This window comes from Microplitis mediator, chromosome 11 (assembly GCF_029852145.1).
Source record: "Microplitis mediator isolate UGA2020A chromosome 11, iyMicMedi2.1, whole genome shotgun sequence".
Lineage (NCBI taxonomy): Eukaryota > Metazoa > Arthropoda > Insecta > Hymenoptera > Braconidae > Microplitis > Microplitis mediator.
Window position 1 is genome coordinate 20149304 of NC_079979.1, and position 14182 is coordinate 20163485.

Sequence of the window (14182 nt, forward strand, 5' to 3'; positions counted from 1 at the left end):
TATATGTTGTTTTTTTTACTAATTCAAAAAGTGAACAGTCACTAATTCATAGTCGTATACTTTGGGCAATTTATATTAGTGAATATTCACAAGTAATTAGTGGTTTTTCACTAATTCAGTTTTAGAGAGTGTACAATTTTGAGTCCAAAAATTTATTTTCAGGAATTTTTTGAATGGGCTTGATTTTTTCCCGCCCTTTCTGATGTAAATTTATCTAATAGATCATTTGACAATAATACAAGTAATTACATAAGATTGGTTATTGCAAAATATCAATACGTCGATCCGTGTCCGAGAAAAAATAAATATATGACAAATATACACATAGACTTATTTATATTGGTGTAAAATGGAAAGGTAATACTTAATACTTGTATTAAGGACACGCGAAAAGTTGTTGAATTATTAAATCACCAATCAGCTTAAAGTTGTTAATTATACTGTAGTAAATGTCTAGGATAATAAAACTGAAGTATAAATAAAATAAAAGTAAAATGTCGACTGCTATTTTTTCTGTGTGAATTTTTTATTTTACCGCGGAAGGTATTTTTTTAATTTTTTTTTTTTTCGACAAAAACAAGTACATGGTGTGGTGCCATTGGCTACGAAAGAAAGAAAGAGCACAGAGATATAACACTCGACTATTTTAACCGTGAAATAACTCAGTTTGTATGCCGGCTCGAAAAGAACTGTACGAACATATACAGTAGCACTGGGCGGGGGGATTTGAAGGGGGGAAGAGAAAAGCGCCATGATATGTAGCTTCTAAAGATAGAGTACCCAAAAACAACTATTAACACACTATGTACTGTTAATTTTTTTTTATCTCTATTTTTATTCATTAATTATTTTCTTTTTCTCTTCGTGTATATTTACGCCTAAGCTGATTCAAAATTTTAATAAACTAAAAAGTATGACTACACGCTGACTCAAATGAGCTTTTAATGTTTACTTTACTTCAACTTAATGATTGATGATAAAGAAAATAAATAAATAACTAAAAAAATTAGTCAACTAATTGTTTTAAATTATTACGTAAAGTCATTTGTTATCTTAATGTCTTTTTAAATAGGAAAAAACAAAACTGTAATTTATGTATCTATATGTGAATTTTTTTTTTTTTTAATTTAAATGAGAACTGACGTTAAATTTATAAATAAAATTTACTTCAATCTGATTAACTGATACCGTATGATTATAAATTAATCTAATCAATCGCGTAGATAAGATTTTTTTTTATTAAAAAAATTAATGAAAAATTACTAAATATTTTTAGCAATTTTTTTTAATAATAATAATAATTGTTGATGAAGCATTGCAGCAGTAACGAATGACAAACAAATAATAATAATAATAATAATAATAATAATAATTATAATAATAATAATAATTTTTATGCCTAAGAATTTTTATTTAAACTTTTATATTTTTTTCAAATCATTAGGAAAAAAAAATGACTCAAAATAAATAAATATATGATTAAATTAATCATTACTGATTTTATTTGTATTGTTTTTTTTTTTTTTTTGACGTTTATAATAAATATTATACAAACAGAATATAAAGTACGATGCAATTGACACAAAACTTTGAAATAAAACAAAACAATACATTTGTTTATATTGTATATGTACATGTATATGTATATATAGTAAAAGAGACGTTATTACAATCGACTGTTTCATTATCAGCATGTTATCCGAGTCTACTCGTTGACTAAGCAAACGAGCAAACTAAAATCGCTCTAAAGCCATCCTTGAACAAACGCAAGTACCAAGTACTCTACTATCTAAAAGACATGCCAAAGAGTATTGTCAGCTACAAGTGACAATGCTTTCACATATGCTTTGTGTTTATTATTTTTATTATTATTATTATTGTTATAAATTATATTACAATAAGTACACATGTATATATTTGTACTGAGCAAATTGATTATTACTATCAGTACGATGATAATAAAATAAAACATAAAAAAAAAAAAATATATATATATATATATATATATATATATATATATATATAGGGATTCAATTTAACAAAAGTTGTGAATCAAGAGTAGTCATTGGTGTTTTTATCACAATCAAAGTCCAAGTTCATTCTGAAACTTTGTTTCTTTATAAATTTATTAAAAAATAAGTAGTTTTCTCGCACTAGAGAAATTTGAGTTAGACTACAAATAATTCAAAATTTGAATCGTATTTTACGCGCGAAAAAACTTCAGATTCAAATAATGATTCAAGATTTTCACTAAAGGTTTAAGTAAAAGTACATTTTTCATTCGGAACCGCGCAAATAAATATGAAACTCGAAATTTTTCATATTTTCTCCTCTGCATGATAAGAAAAAATTCCCCAGCCATAACAATTCACTGAAATTTTTCCCGCTTAACAGGGGTTCGCACTTATCTCTCTGTTACACTCAAGTCCACGAACTGTACTGTCTTTGTTGCACTTGTGTAGTAAATGGAAACTGTGGCCGAGTTTTTCTCTTAAAGAAACGAATATTATCGAATAATTAAAGCGCACTTCACTAGATTAAACAGTAGTGCATCGAAGTACAGTCTCCATTTTGTATTTAGAGATTTTGTTTGCGAAAAAAACTCAGTTTCAAATAATGATTCAAGATTTTCTCTAAAGGTTTAAGTAAAAGTACATTTTTCATTCGGATCCGCGCAAATATATATGAAACTCAAAATTTTTCATATTTTCTCCTCTGCATGATAAGAAAAAATTACCCAGCCATAACAAGTCACTGAAATTTTTCCTGCTTAAACAAAAATGGAGCCACGGAAAAAAAATATTAGTAAATATTACTGAGATTCTCGTCAACAGCGCGCCTAGACCGGATCTCAGTAAATATTATGGAGTAGAACGTAAGAAATTAATAACAGATGCATTTTTTTGACAAGTGTCTTGTAGTTTTTTAAGGTTTAAGTAGTAGTTTTAAATAGTCAAGCAGTATATTTCAACGGTTAACTGTTAATTATAGCAGTTTAAACATTAAAATCATAATTTTACTGATTGAAACGACATTAGTTATTGAACACAACATAAATAATTACAAGTTGAACTACAATTATTGTCAATCATTTTTTTCCGTGAGGGAGCATAGAAATTTTCCATTGAAAATTAAATATTTTTTTATTGCCAACCGTAATTTGAATCGAAAGTAATAAATAAAATGGACACTAAACAAATATAAATTAACAATAAAATTTATAAATATGCTGAGCTAGAGTTTTAAAAAATAAAGCAATATTCTTGGTTGTCATTACTACATAATCGCGAATAAATTAAAATCGCAGCGGGATCTACTCGTTGTGTCACACACAAACTGCAACACCTTTTCTAACCACGCATTGGCATAAAACCGGAGTTGAATAACGGGCCTGTATATATTTATATATATATATATAAACTGCGGGAAGAACAAAACGAAGGACATACTATACTGAATCCTATATAAATATAAATATTATGCTACCGCACAATATCTCCAGGTTCCGTATATAAAAAAAAAATAAAGCTATATATCAACATTAAGTGTGTCGTCATACATAAAAGTATACGTGATTTCTCAATGGCTTATTCAATTGGAGTAATAACGCTATAATTTATAAGTAAAATATTTAAAAATAATAAAACAAATTTAATAAAGATATCGAGTAATTACACGAGTATTTAATTATCGCGTAGATTGAATCTTCTTGAGTAATGTATTTATATTTCAGCACTATCCTAATGCATTTCACATGAATCAGCCGATTTACACTCGGGATTTCATGGAAATGTACCTGGGAAGCTTCTCCCGACGTCACGAGTAGAGTCAAGTCCAACACGCAGTTGATAAACGATCTCGCGTGCTCAGTTTGCTTGACCGATCGTAATTTAGCTCACAAGACTCACCGAGACTTCCATCGCCCGAGTTTCCGTTATTTTCATTACTTCCAAGAACATAAGCCCGCGTAGAAAATTATTTTTAAATATTTATCAACTCAAACTTATTATGCTAATTATTTTAATTACATCCCGATTTAATTACTTGTGTGTGTGATATTTATATCATATATATATATTGGGCTGGAAAATTTTTTCGGAGTAAGCGCGGACTCTATGCGGAAATTGGGTTAGAAAATGGAGCCAAATACCCGGTAAATTTGAAAATTTATCATCAGTCAAAACTACAGCCCGTTATATCGTTGGATCTTTAGCGGATTACAGACCTCAGCATCCCGCATCTGTTACCCGACGCTCGATGCCCTTGGGCACTTTTCGACGAGGAAAGATAATACTCTGGCAACTGTATACAGACAAACCAGGTAGCAAAGTCTGGGGATTATTAAAATGTACGCAAAAAATCGGCGGGAAAAATTTAAAAGTCTGTAGATAAATTTTCCGAAATAATTTAAATAAAAATAGAATTAATTAATTATCGAATGACATCGATTTTTACCGTACAATTTCTAGTAACAAATAAATATTGATGGATGTCAATTAACTGAAAGGGTATTTACATTTTCGTTATTGGATTTAAATAAATACCAGCAATTAAATCAATCAACGGTAATTTTATTGAGAGTTAACTCAATCAAGCAAATGAATTGTAAAAAAAATACTTTCTGGTATTCATCAATTTCAGGTTACTTTTATTTTTTTCCATCCGACTGAGATCTTTGTGGAGACTAAAGAAAAGTCTTGTACTTTACAGACAAAATCCAGCTCAGGAGAAGATAAAGAGAATAAAGTTGATTTAAAAAAGTAAAATGAAATAAAAAAATGAGTTGAGACTAAAAGGAGTTTTGAAAAAAAAAAAAAAAAAGTAAAAGAGTTGTAGTGGGGGTGGGAAGCTAGAGTTCTCGGTAAATTGACCGGTACAAAGGGTTCCATGTGCTTGGGCAAACGATAATTCGGAGCCGGTTCAAAGGACCCGCGGGACGATATATCAATGCCCAGCTCGCAAAACAATTCCAACTATTTGCGATACACAAAGAAAAATACCAAATCGAATGCCTGGAATGGCACATTGCCCCACGGAAGGTACTTCTTTCTGTCTTTTCTTATTATATTCTTATTCCTCCTTCTTCTTGATCCTTAACTTCCCATCTACCTCCCCCATTCTCCATATCTTCACCTCCTTCAGTCCTTCTATGCCCTTGTTGTTACCACGCTCCCAATCTCTCCTTTCTTACTGCCCCTTATTTTATTCACCTGATATATAATACTGCCTTCACTAAATAACAACAACAACAATATGCATTCTGAACTTTTGTACTTCCTTCACAAAAAAAACTCGAGCTGCGCAAAATGTTAATTTAAAAAAAAAAAAAAATTATTTTACTTCGGTTCATTTCCAGTTATCGCGGTTTAATTATTCACGTATATGTAATAAATTTAATTAGTAATATACATGAAGTGCTGAACTTTTTGAAACATTATTTCAATAAATTTTCGGTGGAATTAAAAAAGTTTTATTAAACTCGTGTACAGAGAACGAGAAATATATGAAAATAAAATGACAGGTGATTTTATATTTCGTCCATTCGTAAACGATTTTACGACATATATGTATCGTTAAATATACAAATGTATATTCTATGAGTGCATATGATGCATCAAACGTCACATGGACAAGACAATATTTCATTGGACGTTACCGGATGTTTAACAGTCCAATCCGATCGAGGTTTCGACTGCACCCGGCAGAATCAAATGGTCAATATCAGAGTAATGCAGACGACAACTCCAGGAAACAAAGATGCGAATAAATATTGATTTGGTATTGGCATTACTATTGCAAACATTGCCAACACGCAAACCACCTTTTATTTTATTTTATTATCTAATTCTCAAGTTACTTCGGTCGTAAGAAAATTTATATCTGTACACAAAAAATAATTTCTTGAGGCAAAAAATTTTTACTCTCCCGAAAAAAATTTTTATTTGTCCCAATGAATTTTTTTATGCGTTGACGTGAAATTTTAGCGTCTGAAAAACTGGGGGAGTTTCTAAATCGCGATTAAAACCGCGGAAAGGGAAGTTGCTTATAATGGGATTGCTTATAACGAGCTTGGAGTACAATTTATTTAAAAATAAAATAAAAATTTTTATTAAAATCTCTCGCACTCTAAAATGGATTTATGGATTATACAGGAAAATAGATGTGCCGTGACGTTGCTTGAGCTGAACATTAAAACTACTCCGCAATAGCGATAAATATATATGTATGTATATATATATATATATGAATAGAGGTGAACGAACTGTCCAGTTTAAGCGTCTGCTACCGCACCTACCGTTCGAATGCATCATGCATCCAAACGAGTGCGACAAGTGCGACAAAACGACGTCCTTTTGTCTACACCGACCTTATCATAACATCACAATTATATCATATCACTTAAATTATTAACTATTTACTCTCACTCATTCACCCAACCGACAAATACATTTACTAATAAATATATCACACAAAGGACTCAAATTTTTTATAAAAAAAAATTTTACCAAATCTACTGTCAAAAAAAATCATCAGAGACCGATACTCATAAAATAATTGAATTTCAAACTCCATTTTTTTGTATGAACTCAGTACTTTTTAGACCAGTTATTTTTTTAATTTACAAAAAATGTCAACAATCGGCAGGTAAAAAAACCTGAATACACAAGCCGCCAGTTGAATGGTAACAAAAAAGTGTTTGATGAGGTCACGAGGGCAATGAAAGGGAAGAAGAGTCAACTGGTGATGCGTGTCCCTGTAACCACGCACGTGGACGTATTACAGCAAAGATTGTGTGTACTTGTAAGCCGTAAGAATAACAAACAAGTAAATAAAGATAGGAGCAAGTTGTGAGTTACATTAATAAATGCGTATATAAATAAAAAAATTAATGTATGTACACATATCCACATATGTGAAGGTAATATTCGTTCACATACAACACGGAGTGTCGAACTTGTGGATCACGCGAGGCGTGGTAGAGACTTTACTTGGGACCAAGCGACTCCTATCCACATAACACACAAGTTGGTTCTTCAGGATGAATTATTCATAACTTAAGAGCAGGCTTTCTCCCACTCTGTCCCACCCTACCCGATTTGCTGGCGTGTTCTTTCCCGGTGATGCTTCTTCCAGTTATTCTACACTCCTCACTTACATTTATACATATCCACTCTACTCTTTTTTATTTCATTTTTTTTACTATTTATATTATTACCATACATACGTTTTTTATGGGTATTGCGCTCTCTATTATGCTCCCTCAATTTAAACAGCTTACTTTTTTTTACCGGTCAAAAAAAGTACTTGCGGTAATTTTAATTTATTTTATTTTATGATACTGAAATTAGCCGACATCTACTAATTTTTGGATTTTTTTTTAGACGATAAGCTATAAAAAAAAAAATATTTAAAAAAATTGCACCTGTAGTTTTTGAAATTTTCTACATGTGCATATTTTTATTTTATTTTTTTGCAATTGATTTGTTGAGAAACAAAAATTCAAAAATTTTTAAATGTCTGCTAACTTCAGGATCATGCCACGATCCTGAAAGTAGCAGACAATTAAAAATTTTTTGATTTTTTTTTACCAATTAAATTTCAAGAAAAATAAAAAAATAAAAATATGCACATGTAAAAAATTTAAAAGACTACAAGTGCAATTTTTTCAAATATTTTTTTTTAACTTCCCGCTAAGAAAATTGTAAATTTTCAAAAATTCGGGAAGTTATTGGTTTCGGTCCGATTTACGAAAATCGAATTTCTATCAGATGTCGACGTTTTGAGGTCCTAGGAAGCTATTCTGACTAATTTCAAGATGATGTCCGAGTGTATGTATGTACGTACGTACGTACGTATGTAAATACCTGTATCTTTTGAACGGATGAACCGATTTTGAACTTTAAGGTGCCATTCGACGCGGATTGTCAATATCTTGAAGCCGAGAGGAAATTGAGCTTGGTCGGTAGGGCTCGTTCAGAGATATTCCAAAAATAAAGTTTTTTCAAAAATGTTTTTTTTGGATAACTTTTAATGTGCTCGAAGGATTAATTCCAAAATGGACTGGGCTCTAGAGCTTTATAAGCCGCGTCGAATGCCACCTCAACCATCAAAATCGGTTCATTCGTTCAAGAGAAACCGTTGTCGAAAGAATTAAAAAAAAAAATTTTTTTTATTTTTCCTGAAATATCTCAAAAACGACTCGATAAATCGGATCCAAAATTTTATCAGCTTTAGAACTTGACAAAACGCATCGATTGCCGCCTCAACCATCAAAATCGGTTAATTCGTTCGCGAGATATCGTGGGAGAAAGAAATGCTAAAAAATGGTTTTTTATAAAACAATGGCATACAAAAGTATTTGCGAGCTCGTAGAGCTCGAAAATGTATTCACAATAGTGTTTTCGAGCTCAACGAGCTCGAAAACAGCGGGAAGTTTTGGGGCTGGCCCGCAGGGTCAACTGACAGACCGATTTTTTTTATTATTTCTCGCTTAAAAAAAATCCGAAAATTACTAGACGTCGGCTAACTTCGGTATCATAATTAGCCGACGTAATAATTTTTAGATTTAAAAAAAAACGATAAATTATAAAAAAAAAAATATTTAAAAAAAATGCACTTGTAGTCATTTAAATTTTCTACATGTGCATATTTTTATTTTTTTTTTTTTCTTCAAATTTAATTGTTAAAAAAAAATTCAAAAATTTTTAATTGCCTGCTAACTTCAGTATCATTTTATTTTATTTCATTTATTGAATGAGATAATAAAATATTTAATGAGGAATGAAAAAAATTATGAGACATTAATTATCTTAATGATACTGATTACTCATCAGTGAAATAATGCTTCGAGTAATTAATAATAAATAGTTAACGACTGTTAGATTAAAATAAAGAAAGCTCAAGTAATTATCATTGTAATTGTCAAGATTTAATAATCTAGTTGACAAATTATTTTTTTATCATAAATAATTAATTATCGAGTTCAATAATTACTGTATTGTGTTAAGTAACAGGTGAATTTTGTCTATCATAACTTTTTTTTTTTTATCGACAATTTTATTTAAAGTTAAAAAGAGAAAAAGAACGAGAACTACTGTTCAGTCACTTGTGTTTGTCCTTGGCAAACGTCGAGCTTAGAGAGCCCAAGAAGAAGAGAACAGAGAAACTAAATCAACATGAGTCAACACAATTGTACGGAAGGTAACGATAAATTTAAAAAAAAAGTTTTTAATAAATTATTACAGCAACGCGGTGTGGAAATAAGAAAATTTATCACTACGTCATAAAAAAATTTTTATACTTTATCGTTTTTTAGCGGGAAATCCGGAGTTTCTTTAGCCGCGGATTTGAATTTTATTTAAATCCCATTCGGAGTTTTTATGTCAAAACCTTCCGGAGTAATTTCACTTTTAGAAGAGTAATTTTAAAAAAATTCCTCCGTATTGACTCCGAATTTTTTTTTAGTTCACCTCCAGGCTGATTTTATTTTGTTGAGTTGGGGTATTAATTTAACGTAGCGACAAAAACAAAAAATATGAAGAAGTGAAGAAAGAGAAGAAGGAGGATGAAGAGGCTGAAGAGTGAAGGGAAAGAAAACGGTGCGTCAGCTCCCGCCAGAAATAACATGGGTATACTTAGACGGCCCTCTAACCGAACCCAACATACAAGTGAAGCCTTAGCAGACTCTGGCTCTTTCTCAGTCTACTGTCTTATCCTCTGAACACTACACTGTACTATACTCTTTACTCCGGTCCCTCTGGTCCCTCTTATCTTCTATACTAAAGTCAATTCTCTCCGTAGATTTGCTCATCGAGTCGCGACTCCTATGCCCGCACAATGTATCAGAGTACGGCAGCTTGATTCAGCTCAACTCGGCTCAGTCATATCAGCCAAAGTCCTGATTCCTGATGAAAAACTACTCAATACAACCAGGACACAGGGATTACCCTCCAGGCGAATAAACTCAAGAGCTAATTCACCGGCGTGCCGTGCCGTCCGGAGATTAAATTCATTCGAACCAATTTTATCAACCCGACTATACTATAGACTTGACTCTTTATTATATTCATACTCTCTAAAACTAAATAAGTTAAAATTTCACTAATTGAAATAGTGATCTTAAAATTCACTACAAAATTAGTGATTTTGAATTAGATTCACTAATTCATTAGTGATTCCCCGGATTTTACAATGATTACTAGTGGCGCCTCGCTTAAGGACTTTTTATTCTATCATTGAATTATCAAATTCAGGGCAAAATTAATTACGATAATTTTTAAATACAACTGAACAGTATTAATTAAAGTAAGTTAATTAAATAAAACCTAATTTAGTTGCTAAATAATACATCTTGTTATTTTTTAATAGCTTTATATTTTTACTCCAACTTTTTTTACCGAACCTTAATCAAAACCATCATTGACAATAGATTCAGGTTATGAGTTATAATTATGATATAAATATTTACCATACGAAAGTAATTTTAATTGTTAATTTAGTCGATCAAGTTTCTAAAAAAATTTGATAATCAATTACAAATAATAATAATATTTTGATACAATATTATTAGCAACGATACAATATTTTTCCAAATAAATCCTCGTCAACAAGTGAATTAGAACATTTTTGACTAATTCAATCAGTGAAATTTTCACTAATTCTATATGTTGTTTTTTTTTACTAATTCAAAAAGTGAACAGTCACTAATTCATAGTCGTATACTTTGGACAATTTAGATTAGTGAATATTCACAAGTAATTATTGGTTTTTCACTAATTTAGTTTTAGAGAGTAATAACATTGAATCACTATTTAATAAAATTATCTACTGCGCAATTTTCAATGGAAGAAATTTAAAAAAAAAATTGATTATCATTATCATTATTTAAAGATAACAAGTATGTAGTTTATGATGAGTCGCGAGGTGAATTAAAATACAGATACATTTGTTGAAGGACGATGACTCATAGATCGGTGGGTATAAATCCGAATAGAATAGAGCACACGTGTAAGCATGAATGAGAAGATGTATACGCGATGAGTGGCAATGGCGCGGAAATAGATGTTATACGGCACTGAGTTGTGACAAACCGCAGATACAGTCGCGAGAGACAATATATATATATATATATTATATGTATATATATATGAACGAGTAGCATGAGATTGGGATGAGAGCCAATGGGGATGGGACAGGGGCGCAAAGACACGAGAACGATAGATAGATGTATAGATAAATGGATAGATGGGTGGATAGATGGATGGATGGATGGACATTGGAGAGTTTAAAGTGAATAGAACAAGAGCATAAGAGGTTGTCTGTAGTTGTAGTGAATGAGTAGAGGGGAATTAAACAAATCGTTGAACAAGTAGTGTAGCAAACCAGAGAACGCGCGAGCCACGCTTTATAGAGACATGAGGCAGACGATAATGACTACTTCGTTAATCTAATCTAGTCTACTAGAGCAATAACACTTGATGAAAATTATCAGCATTATTTTATCACAAATGTTTATTCTACAAATCAAATCACGGTTATTATTTATTTTATTTTTTTATTGTTGCAGAATAAATTCGCGTGATTAATTACTTATCAATTTATTTATTTATTGCCAAATGATGTATGAGTGAGATAAAAATATATATATAGGGGAAGGGCGGGCAAAACGGGATACTTAACGAAAAATTTAGTTTTTAGGGACATAAATATCGTAAATTGGCTTCATTTTGATTCTATTTGAAATAAATATAACGAATTTAAGACGGCCATCAAAAAAAAATTTTTATTTTCTGCGGGCAAAATGGGATACCCCAAAAAAAAGTAAATTTTTTTTTTTTTTTTTTTTTTTCAAGTGAATAAAATTGATGTAATAATGTCTTTCTAAATTGATTTAAGTAATAAAATTTACTCTCAACATATTTTTAAATAAGTTTTTCCTTGTTATTTCTTTTCAAAATTTGAAATTGGCGCCAATATTATACTTTTCGCAAAAAATATAAAAATGTTTTTTTTTAGCTTTTAATAGTGTAAAATGATACTAGATGCCATTTTTGACCATTTTCGAAAGTTTTTCGAGAAAAAAAAATTTTGACGAAATTTTGAGGGTATCCCATTTTGCCGGCCTATCCCGTTTTGCCCCGCCTTCCCCTATATATATATATATATATGATATGGTATTTATTCAAAATTACCGGTATACGACAGTCACGTGGTCGGTTATGTAGTCGCTTAGAAAGTTTGTAGAGGGATAAAAAAAACGTCGCGGTTTAGTGCGTGACCGGTCATCTCTGATACACCGCATGGCTAAAAAAATTTATTTCTGCTTGTTTTATTGTAGTATATACATATATATGTATTATATTACATATGCCGAATGATCGTAAAATCAAGTAGATCGTTTTATTTTATCGGTAAATATTTTAAGTACTAAATATAAATTTATAATTATTCAGTATCTTGATAAGACTTATTAAATGCTAGATATAATCTTGCGATACTTAAATTAATACTAATCGTATTAAATGTTTTTTAAATATATTAACGATACACGATTATATGAAAAAAATTAACTGTATTACGATTGAGCAATATCTCAAAAATACCTCAAATTTTTTTTTACTAAATTTAAATTTGGTGGCAATAATAAAATTCCGTAATTAAAATTGATAAGTAATTTAAATAAAATCTCCATTTACTAAAAAATAATTTTTTTTACTGACTCCGTTTTTGGAGTAATTTTTTAAAAATTCCCAGTAATGGAATAAATTTTTTGCAAGTGTAATTTTATTAAAATAAATACTTTTGCCGTAATCATAAAATCGTTATAATGTCCAAGTAGTAAATCGGTATTGTGAAATTTCCATTTACACGACATGAACGCGTGTTTAATAGTTAACAACCAGCATGTAACAGTAATGTATATACATAGTGTATGTATAAGTACAGTAGTTGGACGTAACAGTTTATATTACCAGACTCTTATAGATGGAAGATGTCTGGAATAAGCTTTTGATGCTTAAAGATACACAAACTGTACAATGTTACTATACCATAATATAAGAAATAGCATTTAGCTGTTGGATCTTGCTCGTAACGCCACCTCGTAACTGTAAAACCCGTTCTACGACTACCTTGATTATATTAGGAAACTTTGTGTATATGGACACAAACCAACGCTTCAGTAAACTTACTTTTTATTTATTTATCTCACTCTATATGTATACTAAGTAATAAATTGTGCACACGGATTATTTTTGAAAAATTTACCCTGCAATTTAAAGTAAATCTGGACCGAAAAAATACAGAGGAAAAAATTTTTAGAATCATATTTTCTTCTTACGAGAAATTATGCTCTAGAAAATTTCCAATCTACTGTATGTTTGCTACAAAAATTTGAAGATTTCAGGGAAAATAATTTTCTTAATCGAAGAAATCTATTCAGCGCGGAAAATTCTGATGCATTTTGTTTTAATTTTACTCCTTCATTTGAAAATGACTCGAAATTGATGGACCTGAAGATGAAATTTGTGTCTAAAGGCGAATTTAGGGGTAGTTGGGGGTGGCCTGTCATTTTCGGGTGACGAGCGAAACATTTTCGAAATCTAGATCCAGTAGATTTTTAATTTTTAATTTCTTTTTTTTTATTTTCGTTCCGCGAAAAACGTTCCGATATTCAGATACATCGAAATTGAGTATTTTCTACCTCATAACTGAACAATATCTCGAAACGGAAGAGTAGTTATCAACTCCAGCCCTTTTTACTTGCAATTAACAAGTAAAATCTATCAGATAATTCCCGGCGCGCAAGTTTAAAAAATGAGATGGATAAAAAAGTAAATGAGTTTAACAATAGATTAGTTAAATTCGGCCAATGCTCATAAGATTGCAAATGATAGGCAAGACCTTGGTCATTACATCCTAGCAAACTCTAATAATAATAATGGTCTACCAAGTGGCCGTATTGAAGGCCAGTTGACGAGCATACGTCCATCTTATTCCCCGCTTGTCTCATCACCCTCGTCAGCTGTATACTTGTAATTTCAAGAACTTTTACTTGCGCAATTAGTTGACAAATAGTTTTTAATAGGATTTAAACATATGTACCCAGGAAATATTACCAACAGTAATTATTTAGCAATAGTATTACAAAAACAACGTGGAATTAATTGCTCCACTCCAGTTA

At 30.6% G+C, this 14182-nt stretch overlaps 1 protein-coding gene across 13 annotated transcripts in view; it reads right to left on the reverse strand.

The window, feature by feature from the left end:
* LOC130677030 (protein scalloped) overlaps positions 1-14182 on the reverse strand; it is an 84973-nt gene that overhangs the window by 66071 nt on the left and 4720 nt on the right. The gene's annotated exons all lie outside the window — the stretch shown is intronic.